Source organism: Nyctereutes procyonoides, unplaced genomic scaffold, assembly GCF_905146905.1.
Source record: "Nyctereutes procyonoides isolate TBG_1078 unplaced genomic scaffold, NYPRO_anot_genome, whole genome shotgun sequence".
NCBI lineage: Eukaryota > Metazoa > Chordata > Mammalia > Carnivora > Canidae > Nyctereutes > Nyctereutes procyonoides.
The window spans coordinates 35,572,507-35,590,725 of record NW_026575133.1 but is presented as its reverse complement, the minus strand read 5'-3'; the positions used below and the strand labels follow the sequence as shown (position 1 = coordinate 35,590,725).

The 18,219-nt window shown below is 57.8% G+C and overlaps 1 protein-coding gene and 1 long non-coding RNA gene across 7 annotated transcripts in view; one reads left to right on the top strand and one right to left on the bottom strand.

Annotated features, from left to right (window-relative positions):
* HDAC4 (histone deacetylase 4) overlaps positions 1-18,219 on the bottom strand; it is a 276,590-nt gene that overhangs the window by 206,852 nt on the left and 51,519 nt on the right. The gene's annotated exons all lie outside the window — the stretch shown is intronic.
* On the top strand, positions 3,356-8,212 carry LOC129493867 (uncharacterized). Its single transcript, XR_008661221.1, has 4 exons — positions 3,356-3,641; positions 4,610-5,010; positions 7,738-7,865; positions 7,955-8,212. It is a non-coding gene; the product is annotated as an uncharacterized LOC129493867 (long non-coding RNA).

The following is an 18,219-nucleotide window of genomic DNA, read 5'->3' as shown; positions in this document are numbered from 1 at the left end:
GACCGGAGGCATCGGCACACTTGTTCTGCTCCATGTCGCAACGTTCGGCCCTGGCAAAGCAGCCAGCCGGGCCGGTGCGGACTGTTGTGCCACATGCCACACAAATAGCAGGATGAAGCACCCTTAAGCCAGCGTCAGCTGTCTCCATCCACCGACACACAACACCGAGCATCTCGTTCTGCGCGTCCGGGAAGTGGAGGAGCCCGAGTGCTGCCAGCAGGATGGAAATGACAGATTCGAGAAATGAAAGGACGCTGAATACCGAGGACTCTGTTGGAAGGAAGCCCCGCGCCGTGTGGCCAGGGACGGGCTCCGGGACCCTCTGCCAGGTGAAGGGCAGGGGGCAGCGTGGGGGCAGCGCGGCCCCTCCCCAGTCACACACGGCCACAGAAGCACTACTAGTTCATGTTTCTGTTTTAAACATTAAATGTATATTTTAAGCTGCATTTCACACGCAGTTCCCATGCTCGGCTCTAACAACTCCACAGCAGCTTGTCCCCAGGGTGACGCAGCAGGGGGACCTGCGGGCAAGGCCCACCCGATCCCAAGGCCCCTCCCGGGACTAAGGAGCTCGGGAAGGATCACTTGACACGCTCCCCAAGAGCAGAGATCCCGTGGTCCCCTCTGGCAGTAACATCATGAGCTGGGGAGAGAGAATACTGCTCAAAAGAAGTCTCCACGAAAAACCCAAAGTCACAAAAATCACAACCAGACGGTCTCAGTTTAGACTTGAGGGATCCCAACAGGAGGGTTAAGTCATCATCATCAGTCAATGGAAAGGCACCGGACGCAATGGATGCTCACTCCTGGACCTCCAAGGGCGGGGATGGGTCGCCACCCTGGGCTGGGGCAGTGGCCTGGGGGGCGGCGGGGACGCTACCTACCTAAGCCACCGCAGCCCTGCCCTGCGCTCTGCCCTGCGCTCCAGGTCCACGAGGGCCAACGAGAGACGCCACCATCCCTGCCCCGCACAGCCGGTGAGGAGCCCCGCGAGCCCCGCTCCCGACGGCGCATAACCTGCGAGGAACACGGCCCCGCGTGAGCACCTCCACCTGCGGCCGCCGAGGGGTCAGTGTGCAGGTGCACACACACACGGGCACACACGTGCGCACCCACACACATGCACACACGATTTTACATTCTCCCCTTCCTTCCTCCGTTATTTGAAAGAAGGCCAAGGCCAGATAATAAAAAGTCTTCCCTATCGCCCTCCATTCTAAAGCAAACACTCGACTGTTATTTACAGTTTTGTTCAGAAAAATGAACCATTGCACTGCTACAGAGGAAGCCAAATTCAGGCTTTTCCTTGCGTGTCCAACTAAATTAAAACTCTCATATCTGCCTTCCATAAAAATGAGCACAGTCGCTGGAACAAGGACCTCGGCGCTGTTGCCAGCGCGGCCCAGGGAAGTGCCACTCATCTCTCTGCAACCGTCCTTCGGGGAGCTCACCCGGCACCCGGCACCGCAGCACAGACGACGGGAATCTGTGGCCTGCCTGTCCACGCTGGCCCCACGGACGCGGCCGGCAAAATGGACAGAGAGCTTCGGCAGAAGGCAGGGCCCCGGTCCGAGGCCCAGGGCCGGCACGGGCAGGTGGCCTGAGGCAAAGCGCCCTCCTTTCGGGCCTCGTCTACACGATGAAGTCTCCTGGTCCTGCCAGGACAATTGCAATCACGGCTGGCAAGTGTCTCTGCATCTCTGTGTCCTCGCACTGGCCAGGGCACGCGTTCCTGGTCGGTGGGGCTGCGGGGCAAGGAGCCGAGGAGGGCACATCTCGAGAAGACAACTCGGGTGGCCTCGCCCAGCACACGCCAGGTGCCCACGGGCTGAGGCAGAAGCCGGTGTACGAAGCTCCCTCGCCAGGCCCGACCTCAGTCCGTGGGCCCGGGAAGGCGAGGGGAGGGAGGCCGGACACGCCACAGGCTCCCCACCCGCTCCCCAGCTCCTCCTCCAACCGGCACCCAGGGGTGCTCGGCAGCACGGTCTGGCTTCTGCTCGCACTCACGTCATAGTTTTAAACATACTCTTGATGGGCAGTACCAGCAGTCCTCGACGGGACCAGCGACACAGGACCGGCAGGGAGTCACCTCAGCAGTGTGGAAGCGAGGGCTCAGAGCAGAGCCCAAGAGCCGGCCGTGCTCCAGGAGCGTCCTCTGGAGGCCGAAGGACGGGCACAGACCCCGGCCCGCTCTTCACGTTGGGCAGCGCAGTCAGGAACCATCAAGGTCTTCCTCGTCACTTAGCAGATGTGACTGGGCAGGCCTCCGCATCCCCAGGCCAGCGCCTGACGTCATGGGAGACGAGGTTCGCTCCTCGTGAAAATAAGCGTCCTCAGAAGAAAGCCGAGCGGCCCAGAGAAGCCTGTGAGTCTGGCAACGCGGCATCAAGTGTTTAGATCCTTCTCCAACCACAGCCGAGCTGTCACGGGAGTGAGGAACCCTCGGCGGGCAGGACCTCACCCCATCCTGAGGCTGCCACCAGACTCGGGCCCCCGCTAAAGACCAGGAGACCAAGCCGGGGGCTGCGCCGGAAGGGACGGGGCCATGGACCCCAGGGAGGCTGGGAAACCTCCCCGCCGAAGGGACGCACCCAGGAGCCCTGACACCGCGGGGACGGGCAAATCAAGAGACACGACTACCCCGGGGTCCACGACACAGACACCTGGCAGGGCTTTGGGGGAGAATCCGACAACCTCCGACACCTGACACAGACACCGGGGCAGATGCATCTGGAAGTGCATCCCAGGTGACGCTGCCCAGGCCTGCGCCGCTCCACACCAGGCAGACACAGACACGCATCGCCCCTGGATGGGCGTGTTCCCAACCCCCAAGAACGTCGGTACAACAGTATGAGGCATAAAGTCACAATCTAAAATCAAACGCAGGGGAATGGCCCAGGGAGTGGAGGTCAGGCCGGGGCAGACTCCAATTACAGGAAAATCTGATCTGACCACAAACTGCATCTCAACACCAGGCGTGAAGAAACAAACAGGGTCATCCAGGGAGCGAGTGGCTGTCGGGGACTGTCACTCAGCAGCTGCGCAGCCCCGGATCCCGTAACCTCTCTCTCTCTGCCGCGGTCTCCACCTGCCAAAGAGGGGCCGTAAGAGCCCGAAGCTCCGCCGGAGGGGCGCGCAGGGGGAGACGGAGACTGCGTGCCACCTGTCCTCACTGACATCGAAAACGGTCAGGCACGTCGGAAAATGACCCAAATACAGCTTGTAAGGAAAAAACTGTTAATGATTAAAAATAAAAACTAAATGAGTAAGCTGAGTAATCCAACGGCCATGGCCAGAGAGAGAACTGGAGAACCGTAAAATAGCGCGGAGGAGATAACCAGGAGGGGGACACAAAGACACGAGGGAGAGGTACGCACGGCTGGGGACCGCAGGGCAGGCGGAGGCACACTGACCCGCGCCAGCCCGAGGGCCGCGACGGGACAGACGTGCACCAGGTGTGGGAGGGCCACTGACGCTTCCAGCCAGACCGTAAAACAGCCCGGGAGCTGCCGTGCTTGAGGCAGCGGAGGACGGACACACAGACAGGCAGACCGGCCAGCGCGGCACAGGTGGCGTCTGGACCGCTCGCTGTTTAACCGATGGTGCTGGGCCCCCTGGGGAGCCACCGGGAAGAGATACAAGTAGGTCCACACCTCACACGCACGCGCGTATAAAGGCCTCTCGGTCCAGGGACCTGCCATAAAAAGTGAACTAATAACACAAACCCCAGAACAAGATGTGGGGGTTCCTCCTATGCAGGGAACAGAGGAAAGCTTTCCCATTGCAACTCAAGAGCCGGAAGCAGAGAGGAGGAAGGGAAGGGGAAGGGGAAGGGGAAGGGGAAGGGGAAGGGGAGGGGAAAGGGAGAGGGAGAGGAGAGGGAGAGGGAGAGGGAGAGGGAGAGGGAGAGGGAGAGGGAGAGGGAGAGGGAGAGGGAGAGGGAGAGGGAGAAAAAGAAATTGGTAAACGTGAACCGTGCCGGGGTGGGGTCGGGGACGTGCTTTTACATGGCAAAGGAGCACCACAAAGATTTCAAAATCCAGTGGACAGATTAGGGGAAAGTATTTCCAATCTACCTCCCAGATAAAGTCTAAAATTCCTCATGTATTAAAAGTGCTTAAAAATTGTGGGAACGATGACCAGAATCCAGATAGAAAAACAGGCCAAAGGCGTCAGGAGAGAAAGAGGCCTTCACACGGACATTCCGTTCCTTATCTGTCAGATTGGCAAGAAGTAACACCCTCTGCTCTGCAAACCGTGTGGGAAGAGGCGCGGCGCGGCGGGCGGGGGCACGGGACCGCAAACCGGTGCAGGCTTCCTACGGGCACGTTGTGCAAAATCGAGCCCAAGGATGCGTCTGCTCATCTTCTGTAGAAGGGGCAGCTCATCCGCCCGCAGGGGCAGCCTGAAGGTGCAGGTCCAGCGGAGGCAGCACGTGCGCACACGCTCGTTCCCGGGCAGTGCAGGCCGGGGGCTCCGTGGGGGGGCGGCAGGGCTCCGGGGCCGCTCCGGTGTGCGACAGCGCGTGCAAGAGCGCTACCTGTGATGCTCCTCGGGTGCAACACGGAATCCAACATAAAGTACGTGTGTTTGCTCTTCTCTCCTTCAGGGCGGAGCTGGGGGCAGGCGGCCCCGGGGGAAGCCGGGCCACGCGGGGGGCCCCACGCCTCTCAGTCCCGTTTCTCACCCACCACTGGCTGCAGGGACAGCACGGCACTCCCGTCTCACACACTCAGAAAGTGAAAACAAATAAAATAAAAACGTATGAAGAGAGGGAAAAACTGAAATGCAAACAAACAAATGAACCAAACCACATCTGAAGTGAGTAACACAACCGCGGAGGCCAGGACGGGGCGCGACGAGCGACCCACGCAGCTCTGAGGCGCAGGGCTCGGGCCGTATTTCACGGCACGCGCTGAACAAACACCCGACCCGGTGAGCGGCTTGCTCTCCCCTGGAGGCACAGATTGAGGAATTCTTTCGGAGCCTATTCTGGGATTAAATCAGCAAGTACGGAGATTAGGGAAACAGGGAGGGAGGGTTCTCACTGTGGGAGGAGGGGTGACACTACGGGAAAGAGGGGGTCACCGGGCCTTGTGGAGCCACACTGGAGGTAGAAGTGGTGGCCTTGGCTCTGCAGGTCACGGGGACCCACCTGGGTGGGAGGGTGTGCATGGGCTCCATGGGTCATGGGGACCCACATGGGTGGGAGGGTATGTGTGTGTGCATGGGCTCTGCGGGTCACAGGGAACCACCTAGGGAGAGGATGTGCATGGGTGTGGGCTCTGCGGGTCACGGGGACCCACCTAGGTGGGAGGCCATGCGTGGGTGTCCCTGCCAGCGTGGCCTGCTCACAGCCTGGGACGAGGTCGGCACAGCCTGCGGGCAGAGCTGGCTTTCCAAATGCTGGTGCTGAGAACAGAACTTGACAAAGACCCAGGGGAGGGCAGGGAAGGCCCACGGGAGACCCGACTACTGTCCTGCATCGTGGAGAGCTGAGCGGGGCGCCAGTGCACGGGGACCCGCGGGAGGGGCCGGCATGAAGGGGCCGCCATCAGGCAAGCTTGGACCCTGTGGGCAGCAGAACAAATCACGTTAAGGAAGAATCAGAACCCGGCTAATAAAATAAGAATCCATGGCTCCAAACTACTTTAGATAAATAAACAGATAAGAAATAAATGAAGAAGAGAGGGAAGTTCTCAGTAGGAGAAAGCCAACCGCTGCACGTGGTGACAACTCGGCCACCGTCGCCACCACACCGTCGCCACCACCGTCGCCACCAGCACCCGTGGCTGCTGAACCCGGGGCCACCGCCGTCACCCAGGGCGCTGAAGCCAGAGGTCAGGGCTTGGGGAGCAACACGGCATCTGCACCTCCCACAGCATCTGCCACAAGATTCTTATCGATGAAAAAGGAAAGACTAACCTTCCAGGGAGAAGCCCGGCAGCAGCACCTTACCCCAGTGGTCGGGTCAGCATCCCCAGGACCGGGACGCCGGCCACCTGGAACCCGGCACAGGACGCACAGAGAACAGAGCATCGCTGTGGGCTGTGGTGGCTCCAGCCCTGGGGGCGTCACCGCACTCCGATCATGGACACTGCAACGTCCCACGCTCGCTACAGCACGGCTGTCTGCATCTTCCAGAATGTTCATGTCATGAAACACACAGAAGACAAGAGGCTGGTCCGGAGGAGCCGAGGGGCCAAGGTTTTCTCCAGATGTAAGGCTTTATGAGGACAGTTGGCAAAATCGGACGAAAGCCTAGGATTTTAAGACGCTGCTGCACCGTTGGTGGTTTTCGGATTCTGATCGCTGCGCCGCAGAGCTGCCGAGAGACTGTCCTTGTTTCGGGGTCATACGTACTGGATGACATGGGGCAGAGAGCACCCAGACCAACTTCCAAACGGTTCCCAAAAAAGTTATTTGTATAAATAAACATCTATAGCAAATCTTTGCTCTATTCCTGCAACTTTCCTGTAAGTCCGAGATCACAGCACAAGTGGAAGTGAAGAGGAAAACCAGGAAGGGAAAGGATCGGCCGTGCACACGCTGAGCGGAGTACACACCGGAGCAGCCGCCTGGGACACACCGGCACGGCCACGCAGAGCCCACGCCGCTCGCCCCGACCCTGAGCCCCCTCCCCGCTGGGGCAGGGCGAGGCGGCCCGAGGACGCACGCGGGATGCTCACCCGCCACGTGTGACGGCGGCTGCAAACAAGCTTCCACGGGAAAATGAACTCACTGTTCAGAACGCGGATTATTGACAACAGTCATCAACAGCTACACGCACACGGAGGAGCCCAACACACGGGATGCCCTCCTCCATGTGTGGTCCACGACCTCGCAAAACTAGAATCGTAGTGCGAGGAACGCGTTCGCGTGTATGTGTTAAAGGCTGGGGAAGGATGAGTGAGCATGTCAGGGCTCTGAGCACACCTGCCTCTGGGGGTCGCGGGGACCCTGTGCCCCCTCTACTCTCCTTCCTAAAAGGGGGCCCACAGGGCCTAATGGTGGCGGGGTAAAATGCTTCAGGATCACAGTGAAAATTAACCGTGCGGGGAAACATCCAAAGAGAATGACAAACCAACCACAAACACTGATCGTGGGCAGAGCAGCCACCAGCAGCCTCTGCCGGCGACACGGCCGGGTCCCCACGTGCGCAGAAGGAAGGGGTCGTCGGCGACGCTTCTGTCATCGCACGTCTGGAGGTTCCTATCACCAAAACCATCTACCGGTTCTTGGGCTTTTCTAATAATTAGCGGCAAATGTGAAACAGGTGGATTGTCGTCAGGGAGTCCTTTCGGCCAGAGTGAACCCATTTTGGCTTTGCACACCCTACGGACACGGCCGGCATGGCAAGCGACGCCCGGGGAGGTGCCGGGTCCCCTGTCCACGTGAGCACGAGGCCTCCAGAGCTTCCCAGCCGTGGAAAGCTGACTTCCACTTTCTCTAATCTCTAACCTATTCAGAAAAAAACTACGTACTTCCTCCCATTTGGGGGATTTTTTTAAAATTATGAACAGTGGAGGACTTATTAATCTGGTATTCTTCCTAAGCATTCTCCTGTACCCACGTGAACTCTGTAGTTTCCCTGCAGGGACACCTGCGCCATAACCCTCGGTGTCAGCCATATACTGCGGTCTCGCCTTCTCTCCCCCACCGTTCTGCACGGGGCCTACAGACCCGTTCAGAAGTAAAAATTACTTATAACCTTTGTTTTCTTGTTGTTTCCAACAGGCTCTAGAATTAGGGCACTTCCATCACATAAAAAAAGGGTGACACTTGCAGAAGCTCAGAAGCCATCTCCAAGAGAGCCGACACCGGGTGAACTTTGAGAAGATTCGGAGCGGTCCCTTAGGGAGCAGGTAATTCTAGGAAACATTCAGCTGGGACCAACAAGTCCCAGGTCCATACAAGTTTCTCTTACTGACAACCGGCTCATGTTGCTTCTTAGCAGGGAAAGGATGCTTCTCATCTGCGCGGGTGTAGACGTTGGATACGCCGCGTGCTCTGGCGCACGGCTGACGGCGGCCAGCTGACTGCGGCTAAGCGCCGAGACCCTTCCTTCTGGGTGTCCTCCTTCTAGGTCACTCCCCATCCTAGTCGTGCGGAGGCCCACCTGTGTGCACTGTGCACAGGTCCCTCCCGGCTGATGGCGCTGCAGGCCCCAGGACCCCTTCATCTGGGTGTGCGCGGTGCAGGGCGGCAACAGTGTGGGTGCCTTTGTGGCAAAAATAAAAGTGTTCATTTATCGAGAAAGTTTCTACCTCAACTTCCTATTGGACGTGTTTTCTTCTTTGCTCTTAGACCTCTCTTGGCTCTTCTATTTGTTGCTTTACTACTCGGCACTTCTTTTTTTTTTAATTTTTTTAAATTTTTATTTATTTATGATAGTCACATGAGAGAGAGAGAGAGAGAGAGAGAGAGAGAGAGAGAGGCAGAGACACAGGCAGAGGGAGAAGCAGGCTCCATGCACCGGGAGCCCGACGTGGGATTCGATCCCGGGTCTCCAGGATCGCGCCCTGGGCCAAAGGCAGGTGCCAAACCGCTGCGCCACCCAGGGATCCCTACTACTCGGCACTCCTAACGCTGTCATCATTTATTCTCCATGTGACCGTGTTTATTGGGCAGTTTGGGTTCAGAAGAAGCATTTGAAAGAGCCACACTCACTACGGTCTTTCCTGAAGTCTGCCTTTGTGCAAATTGACAAACATTAAAGGGGAACAAAAATCCTAGTAAATTCCTTCATCATCAGCTACATATGTATCTACGTAATAAACCTTAACAATATATAACTAAATGTAAGATAAATAATACAGGGGGGGGGATCCCTGGGTGGCTCAGCGGTTTGGCACCTGCCTTTGGCCCAGGGCGTGATCCTGGAGTCCCGGATTGAGTCCCCATCAGGCTCCCGGTGCATGGAGCCTGCTTCTCCCTCCTCCTGTGTCTCTGCCTCTCTCTCTCTCTCACTATGTCTATCATAAAATAAATAAATAAATCTTTAAAAAAAAAAAAAAGATCAATAATACAGGGACATAGGACAGTCAATCACTTTGAATAGCTGTAACTCCTGCCCAGCGGTGCTCATGGGCCCGAGGCAGGGTGATTGCATCTGTCATCCCTGAGGCCCGCCTGAGCACCAGGTGGGACCACAGAGAGGCCCAGACCTCTAGGTCCGGAGCACCGCCCCACGCAGGTGCACAACCCCCCCCATACACACCCACACAGGAGCAACACTTGCCCTTGCCAGCACATTGCTCCTCCTCGCCTCCTCAGACCTCAGGGTCAGAACACCAAGGACAAAGTAATTTTAAGTGTTTTTAAAAAATATAAGCCGATCAACACCAGCTGGCTTAGAACAGCAGTTCTCATAGTTTTTAGGCTCAGAGCCCCTCCACCCTCTTTAAAATTATGAGTACCCCAAAGGGCTCTTGTTTATGTGGCTATACATATCGATATTTGCCACATTACAAGTTAAAACCGAGATTTAAAAAAAAAAAAAACAAAAAAAACAAAAACACGAGATTTTTTTTCAATGTTCATTTAATTCATTTGAAAATGACCGTGTCACTGAACATTAACAGAAATTATCTATTTTTATGAAAAAAAATAGGTGTCTTTTCCAAAACACTAAACAAGTAGTGAGCAGAGTGGCATGGTTTGCAAGCCTCTGTGGGATCTGGCTTGGGGGAAGTCAGCGGGACTGTCACATGGGCTTCGGAGCATCGTCTGTTGGGACGGGGGGGGGTTCGGGTGGAAGGGACAAAGGCAGCCCACTTCACAGAGTCGGGGCTGGAGGGCGGGCGTGGTCCCAGCCAGCAGGGCCTGCAGGCTTCCTGGTTTGGCGGCACGTGGGAGCGTGGCCGTGACCCCCACCCCAACGAGCTCCGTGGACCTGGCTGCATCAGGGGCCACCCTGCGAGGGTTCCTGACCCTGCCCGGGCCCACGACATCGGGACCTGGTGGCATGGAAAGCAGCGAGCTCTCCCGGAGGCTGACGCGTGCCATTAGATGCTATGGGTGGAAGGGGGGTGCACGGCTCCCAAATCCCTGTTCCCACTTGCGAGCTGAAATGTCATCGCTGGCAACACACACTGTCAGCTGTTTTCCTTAAAGTGACAGCCGAGCTTCATTTTTAAGAAATTATCTGGCAGGTGGCCAAGCCTGAACACCCACAGTTTACCCATCAGTTATCCTCTCAAGTACAGATGGTGTCCCACGGAAGAAGGGCCCGTTCGGGGGGCCACCCGGCCACCACACGGCTCTCCCGGGGGCGCCGCCACACCAGCCAGTGGCACAAGGGCCTGCCTCGTCACAGAGGGCACCAAACAGACCTGCACCTCCCGGGCAGAGGCCTACGTGCTCCCTAAAAGTGAAGACTGTCCTGCCTCACCAAGAACATCCTAAGTGAAACCGCTCCCTCCGTGCCCACGCCGGGCAGTGACGAACCTGACGAGCAGGGGCCCCACGCCCGCCGGGGCACCAGCAGCTTTGCCCATCGCACACCCACCCACCGGGAGAAATGTCAGCCGCATCTCATACTCTCATCAGTACAGCCTTGACCTCGCAGACCACGGGGGCCGTGGGGGCGCCGGGGCCTTGCAGCCACACCCCAGCACAGGCATCAGGGGAAAAGCCCAGTGAAGCAGAACACACACTCCGAAAGGAAACACTAGGAGTCTCGGGATGAGGCTAAAAGCAGCTCACACTTGCTAAAGTAGAAGAATCTGCTTATGAGGAAATGGGGTTTTGCACCCACTACCGCCCACGCGGGTACTGAGTCAAGAGCCAGCGGATCTCCTTTTCCACAGTTCTTCAGCCAAGTCACTGCACACGGTCTGTGGCAGAGCCCAGCTCTGGGTCCTGCTGCAGGACGCGCCCCCCGGCCTCTCTGCCATCTGTGGGAAGAAGCCCCCACCGCCTCCAGGCCCCACCGGCCCAGCTTGCAGCCGCTCAGGACACGCGCCCCTCTCCTGTCCACCTGCAGCCCACCAGCCCCACCCCCAGCCCAACCCATCCGCTTCTCACCTGGAATCCTGGAGGTGGGCACCCAAGAGCCTGATCATGAACACTTAGGTGTCACTACCCTGGGCAAAATCCCTCAAAGCCATCCTCAAACCCAGAATCAACCACACTGCTGGACGGGTCATGCACTTCCCCAGTACACCCTCTGGGCCCCACCCTGCTCACTGGGACCAGCGTCACCTGAAACCACCCTGGATGTGCTAAGTTCTGAGGCAGGGGAGCACGAAGTGCCTACCAGGACCCCCTGGGCAAGTGACCTCCTTCCTCTAGGCCTCTGCTTTCTCATCTCTACATGGGGATGCCCGCGGGATCATAAACCTACTCCTAGGCTCTTGCAAGAATTAAATCTGCAATTACATAGAAAGCACTTAGAAAAAGTGCCAGTTACATCATAGGCTCACCCAATGTTAGCCATTTTTACTATTATATAGTAATTTACTTGTCTACTGCGTGATGCCCCAGGAGCACTGAGGGACACTGGAGATCCCGACGCTTAGAGCAGCCTGGCACAGGGGACAGGCTCGATCAGCGCCCCTCGATGCCGTGAGTGAGGTGGGACAGCGGCACAGGGAAGCTCTGGGACATTTGCGGAATTTCCGTCTGCCTGCTGCACGGCCACTCGGCACCGGGCCGGTCTCTGGACACGCAGGATGGCCGGGGCCGGGAGCTGTCGCCGCCGCGGGCCTCGCCTCCCATCCGCCGGTGAAGGCGCCCTGCAGACCGGCTGCCGCTGGGCATTGGAGCGGCGTCCTCACAACCGGCCGTGGCTGCACGGCTCCACCAGCTGAGGGCCAGCCTGGTGCCACGGTCCCCCTGCGTGTGCCCCCCCATCCCAGCAATGCTATTTCTAGGCCGTTTGCCTGAGAAAACGAGAATAAAAGCAATCAGCCCCAAATTCAAAGACATAGATCTAAGAATGTCCCACGGAAGTGTCATTTACTAGAGAATAAAACCCTGAAGTCCCACCAGAAGAGGACCTTTAGGGGCGGAAGGAGTACGCGGCGACCACGAGCACCCCTGGTTCTACGGGGCGCACGACAGGTGCAGACACACGTGTGCGCACCGATGCCCAGAATCCGTGCGAGGCGGAACGTGTGAGTCTCCCCACAATGCGTCCCTCAGCCGCCTGCGAGCCGCTGCGGACACGAGGGTGTTTTCTTTCCTTTCCCAAGTCTTTCACAACTGTGCGAATTTGAGACGACGACCTGAGCTTTTAAAACCAAGGAGAGGGGGGATCCCTGGGTGGCGCAGCGGTTTGGCGCCTGCCTTTGGCGCACGGCGCGATCCTGGAGACCCGGGATCGAATCCCACATCGGGCTCCCGGTGCATGGAGCCTGCTTCTCCCTCTGCCTGTGTCTCTGCCTCTCTCACTCTCTCTGTGTGACTATCGTAAATAAAAAAATAATAATAATAAAAAATAAAAAATAAGATAAAACCAGGGATAGGAAAGTATCTTCCTGTTGATTAAATAAACTGCTCTCGGGATCCCTGGGTGGCGCAGCGGTTTGGCGCCTGCCTTTGGCCCAGGGCGCGATCCTGGAGACCCGGGATCGAATCCCACGTCAGGCTCCCGGTGCATGGAGCCTGCTTCTCCCTCTGCCTGTGTCTCTGCCTCTCTCTCTCTCTCTCTCTCTCTCTCTCTCTGTGTGTGCCTATCATAAATAAAAATAAAAATAAAAATAAAAATAAATAAATAAATAAATAAATAAATAAATAAATAAATAAACTGCTCTCAGGAACACAGTCAATGAAGCTGGCGACCCTACGCGAGCCTGCTCCGTGAGGAGCCGCGTCCAGGGGCTGCGTCACCTCTGTGTCGGGTCCCCCCCACCCGCCCCGAGCCAGGACCGCAGCCACAGGCACGCCGCGTGGGGACAGCGGGCCCCACACCCACGGGCCTCTGCGGCCGAGAGATGCCCGCCTCCCGCGCGGGCACAAGGATCACCAAGCCCTCGGTTTCTACAAAGCTACTGAAACGTTCAACTTACGAGAAATAGTGCAGTTTTCACCATGAAATACAGGCTCCGTAGCTTCCCTGTCACGTAAGCTACAAGAAGCGCGTCTGGAGGAGGACACGCACACCGCGCGGGCAGCTTCGAAGCCGTGACAAAGGCCGCTGTGACTTCTAAAGTGCTAAGGATCAACGTGGATGAAGGTGCGACACTGGCAGCTACGGGGAAACACAACCACAGGCATCAGGGTATCTGAGCAAACACAAAGCCCTGGGCCGATCCTGGCGTGGTCACCTCCCCACCCCCCGAGCCACGCGAGGCCGAGAGACCCGGCCAGAGGCGTCCCGCCAGAAAAGCACCTCCCCACCACTCAGCACTGCGGGCCCAACAGGGCGGCCCACACCCTGCGCTCCAGAGACAGAGAAGCTGCTAGCACAATAGCAGCCTGGGTCTTATTTAAGTACGAGAACAGCGATATTTAAATAAAATGAATAAATCCCGTAATAGTGAAGTTCCCTGTGCAGCCCACGGCCCTCGGGATTTGCCCTGGCAGGTGCTGGGCCCAACCCAGGTGTCTGTGACATGCCAGCAGGGCTCCCCCAAGGCAGCAGCTCACCTGTGACTGTACAGTGGCCACTGTGCCCTGGGTCTCCGGGAAGAGCCCTACCCATCAGGGCCCGTGCAGGCAAGCGGAGAGAGTGGTCTGCGGAGGCCACCGCACACAGGGCAATGGCCAACGGCTGGCATCACCAGGGAGCCTGCGCTGAACTCCTCCTGCCTTCCGTAGCAAGCCACGGAGGCCCCCCTCAAATCTCCAGCCCTGCAGAGGTGGTCAACACCGGGAGGGGTGTGGATACGGCGGCAGGGACCGGAGCTGGACGGGGAGGGGCTGTAAACGTGGGTGACAGATCTGCACGGACACGGGCCTGGGTGCAGCTCAGCATGCTTCCACGGAAAACAAAAAAGCCTCCAGAACTTTAAAAGCCAGCCAGGTCCTCCTCAACAGTGGAGCTGGGACCACCGGATCCACAGGCAAAGTGTGAAGTCGGACCTCCACTCCCTCTCACCGCAAGCAAATATTAACTCGGGGTACACTGATGAGCTAAATACAAGAACTAAAATCATAAAATGGGAGAAACTCATGACCTTGGATTTGGCAAAACATGCGCAGATGTGATACCAAAACACACGAGCAACAGGAGAGAAACGGACAAAGGGGACCTCATCAAGACCGAAAACACTGTGTTCAGGAAGAGGCATTGCAGAGTGAAAAGAGCCCCCAGAATGGGAGGAAATATTTGCAAAGCAAATCTCCAGAGTACAAATATATCCCACAACTCAGCAACAAAATAACAATCGCAAAATGCACAAAAGACTTGAACAGACATTCCTTCAGAGAAGCTGTGCACATGCCCAACAGGCACATGAAAAGACGCTCGATTCATCGGACATCAGGGAAAACGAAGGTCAAAACCACAATCAGATACACTCCGCGTCATCGGAAGGGCGAGCGTTAAAGAGAAAAAGCTAAAGCAGGTAGGGAGAAAATGAAGCCGTCCCGTGCCGCTGGGGGAGAATAACGGTGCAGTCGCCGTGGAAAACAACGGAGTGGTTCTCCCAAAGTTAAACCTAGAATGACCATCCTGCAATTCTATCCCTAGATATACACCCCGAGATCTGAGAGCAGAGGCCCCACACACGCGCCGGCACATCCATGTTCTCGGCGGCATGAGTCAAAAGAGCCAAAAACTGCAAACCACCCACAGGTCCATCCACGGGGGAATGGATAAGCAAAACGCGGTCCATCCACGCGGCGGAATATCATTCAGCCTTAAGAAGGAGAGGATTCCGACGCGTGCCACATCAGGGACAAACCCTGACAACACTGTGCCAGATGAGCGAAGCCAGACACGAAGCACACATCCTCTGACTCCACCTGCGAGAGCCCCTAGAAAAGACAAATGTGCAGACTCGGGATGGAAGCAGAGGTTTCTCGGGGCTGGGGCTGGGGGGCGGGTAGGGACTCCGTGTTCAGCGGGCGCAGAGTTTCCATCTGGGAAGACGAGGAAGCTCGGGAGATGGACGGTGCTGGTGGCTGCACAACAGTGTGAATGTACTTAAATGCCACAGAACCGTCCACTTGAGGAATAGCTAAAATGGTCGGTTTTACGTTATTTATATCTCACGACAACAACAAAGAAGCATTGTGAGCAAAGAAGTTGGGCTGTCTGTTGGTAAACAGACTACAGTGATACCCAAGCATCAAGAGAATAAGGGACCGCTTTATTAAGGGATACAGAATGATCTTCAGGAAGTAACAAATGAAAAGCGCAAAGGGTTGAGAAAAAGCAACAGATGGCAGTGTTTTCTGAGACCTGGATGACTTACCCAGGAGCTCCTGGGCCTTTCCGTGGAGCATCCCGGCGAAGCAGCAGCTTGCTGGCTCTCCCTCCCCGCAGGGCCACCGCACAACCCCTGGGGGCCCGCCCTCCCAACGGCGACGTGGGGCAGGTGAGCGCTCCACACGCCGGCGCTGATCACACAGAAGACACCCCGGTCATGTTCCTGAAGAGAAGCGCAAGGCCAACCCCCAGACTCCACCTCACAGGCCCTGTGGGTTCGAGCGCAGATACAAAGGACAGGGGCGACCACATCACTCACCGAGGGTCCCTAGCGATCTGCACCTGTTTCTGGAAAACACCACACTCTGTAACGATTAACTAACCTAACGGCCTTCCCGAACAAATGTTTCAGAACCTGTGATGTGCAGAACCCCAAGGAAGCCACAGGAGCCTGCGCTCAGACGTGAGCCCATTTCTTCAAGCACATGGCTCAGCCTCACTGTCCCCGTCCGTAACAGCAGTAGCACGTGTCCCACTTACATGAGCTAATGGCGTGAGGCACGTTTGGCCTCATGAGCATCCTCTCCTTCCAGAGGGCCCAGGGGATACAGCGGAGAAGAGGTGTGGCCCTGCCGTCCTGCACACAGTAGAATATGCAGTGGGTTCAGGACACCTGCTCTCTGGTCTGCTCTCCCGGGCCCAGGTGCTCAGGGAGCAAGGCTCGGCCCTTGGCTGCTCAACCAGAATAGGGCAGGCTCTTCTCGATTTTACACAAAAGTTAATATTATCAACACCCCGGATCTGCTTATCATTTATGATTCTTCCTTAAAATTAGGATCCTTACCACAGCTTCTGTGCGCAGGCTACACACAAGAAGAAACCAAAGATCCTGACATCAGACAGTCGGCTCAGCAATCTTGGCCGGACACGGACTTGGTCGAGGGCCGCTGTTCTACGGGCCCTGGACACAACTCCCCGAAGTGTGCCCCCTGCCCTGCAGGAGACCCACCGGCCAAGTCCCACCCAGGTCCTGACCCGTCCTGCTTCTGCTAGCGAGCAGCCCCAGACAGCTGTGCACCGCCCGGTTAGGGCCTAGCCGGCACAGCGACCACCCCAGGGCCCGATGGCCGTCATCTCCCCTCCTGGAGGTCAGTGCAGGTCCATCCCAGGCCCCGTCCACCACGCACCCCTCAGCAGCAGCCCGCTGCGGCCTCCCGGGGCCGTCCTCTCGCGTGCCCACTGGGAATGCGAGCCCCTTGAAGACACCCTGGAAGCCACGACGTTGGCCTCGTCACCTGCAGCAGGGCCCCGGCACCACGGCCAAGTGCCTAAACTGCCCGTGAGAAAACCCTTCTCGCTGGCCCGGAGCAGCCCTGGCGCAGGGATGTCTGTTTCGGCCAGAGCACGTAACTAGTAAACTGAGGCCAGCGGGGGCAGCAGTCGCTCGTTTCTGGCCTCTTCTATGAGCCTGGCAGAGCCGGGGAGGCTGCCTCAGCTGAAGAGGCTCCCACAGAAACGGCCGGGGCCGCACGCTGCCCAGCAGCCCCCCGACGCTGTCCCGTGCCACCCGAGCGCCCAGACGGCGGGGCCAGGCCGCACAGCCCCCGGGCTCCCAGAGGCTGAAATAACCTTCGGAAATAACCTTTCCAAAGGTGACAGAGACCCGCCGCAAGAAGGCAAATACTCCCCACGAAGAACACACGGCTCAGCGACGCAGGTAACGGGAGGAAGCGACACAGCCGTGTGGGTAAATGAATGCCACCTGCGGGCGCCGTCCTCCGGGCCGCCGACAGGCCGTGCACCAGGCCCGCCCCCCGCCTCGGACTCGGGGGCCCCTGCACCGGCGCTGGGCGCCTTGATCTCGGGCCGCCGGGCCTGCAGCTCGCCGGGCCAGCGTCAGGAGCCGGGGGCCTGCTCGCTGTTTATGTCTGCTGCAGGCGGCGGAGCGCTGGTGACGACTCACTGACGCAAGAGCTCCCAACCCGCATGCCAGGAATTAATCAGGGGAAGAGGAATTCTTTTTAAGAAACCACTTGGCGGCCACTGCCCTGCCTGAAAGGCTTGAGTGTAAGCTGAGCTCTTCCTCCAGGGCCGGGCCGCCAGGGAGCAGCAGCACACCCACGCGGGACCCGGGCCACAGGGTCAGGCTGGCAGAGCAGGCCGGCAGGGAAATCCGGGGCCCCGGGACCCCAGGACCCCGGGACCCCGGGACCCCAGGACCGGGGAGAGGAAGTCTTGCAGCAGAGCCTGCCCCCCACACCCTGAACCTCGCTGAACAGAAGGGGCGTGCACCTGCCCTCTCCGGGCCCAGGCCACGCTGGAAGGCCTCATTCTCACGGTCAAAGTGGACCACTGCCAGCTGTGTGGACCCTGAGGAGGTTTTCCTACTGGAGGACTGGGCGCCTCCAATCTCTCTCATCTGTGGCTAAAACCCCTCTCTTAAGAGTTTACAATCACTAATCACCAAAGAGCAAAAAGTTAAAACATACAGGTCTGAGCCCGGTCCCTCGGGTCGGTGCAGCAGGGCTGCCCCGGGGCCAGCTACATACCCAGACGGCAGAGGAGCTCCCGCCTGGTCCTGCACACCTTTCCACGCCCAGGGCTCCCCTGCCCATGCTGGCTGTCTGTGCCACCTGTGGCCCCGGGGCAGCTGCTGCAGGTAGAGACCATCCCTGGGTGGTTATCAGTGGGGAAGGGGTGGCTGATGTGCACGAACAGCCCCACTCAACTCTGCTGTCAGAAACGATGTCACAGTCGTTCTGAAATTTCAAAGTGGAAGGACACAGGTGTTTGTATCTGTCAAAAAGAGCATGAGTCTGACGATGTTGATGATGCTGAAACTTGCCAGACACTCTGGGACCGGTTCTAGGCTTTGGATGCGTCTGGACTCCTGTGATGAT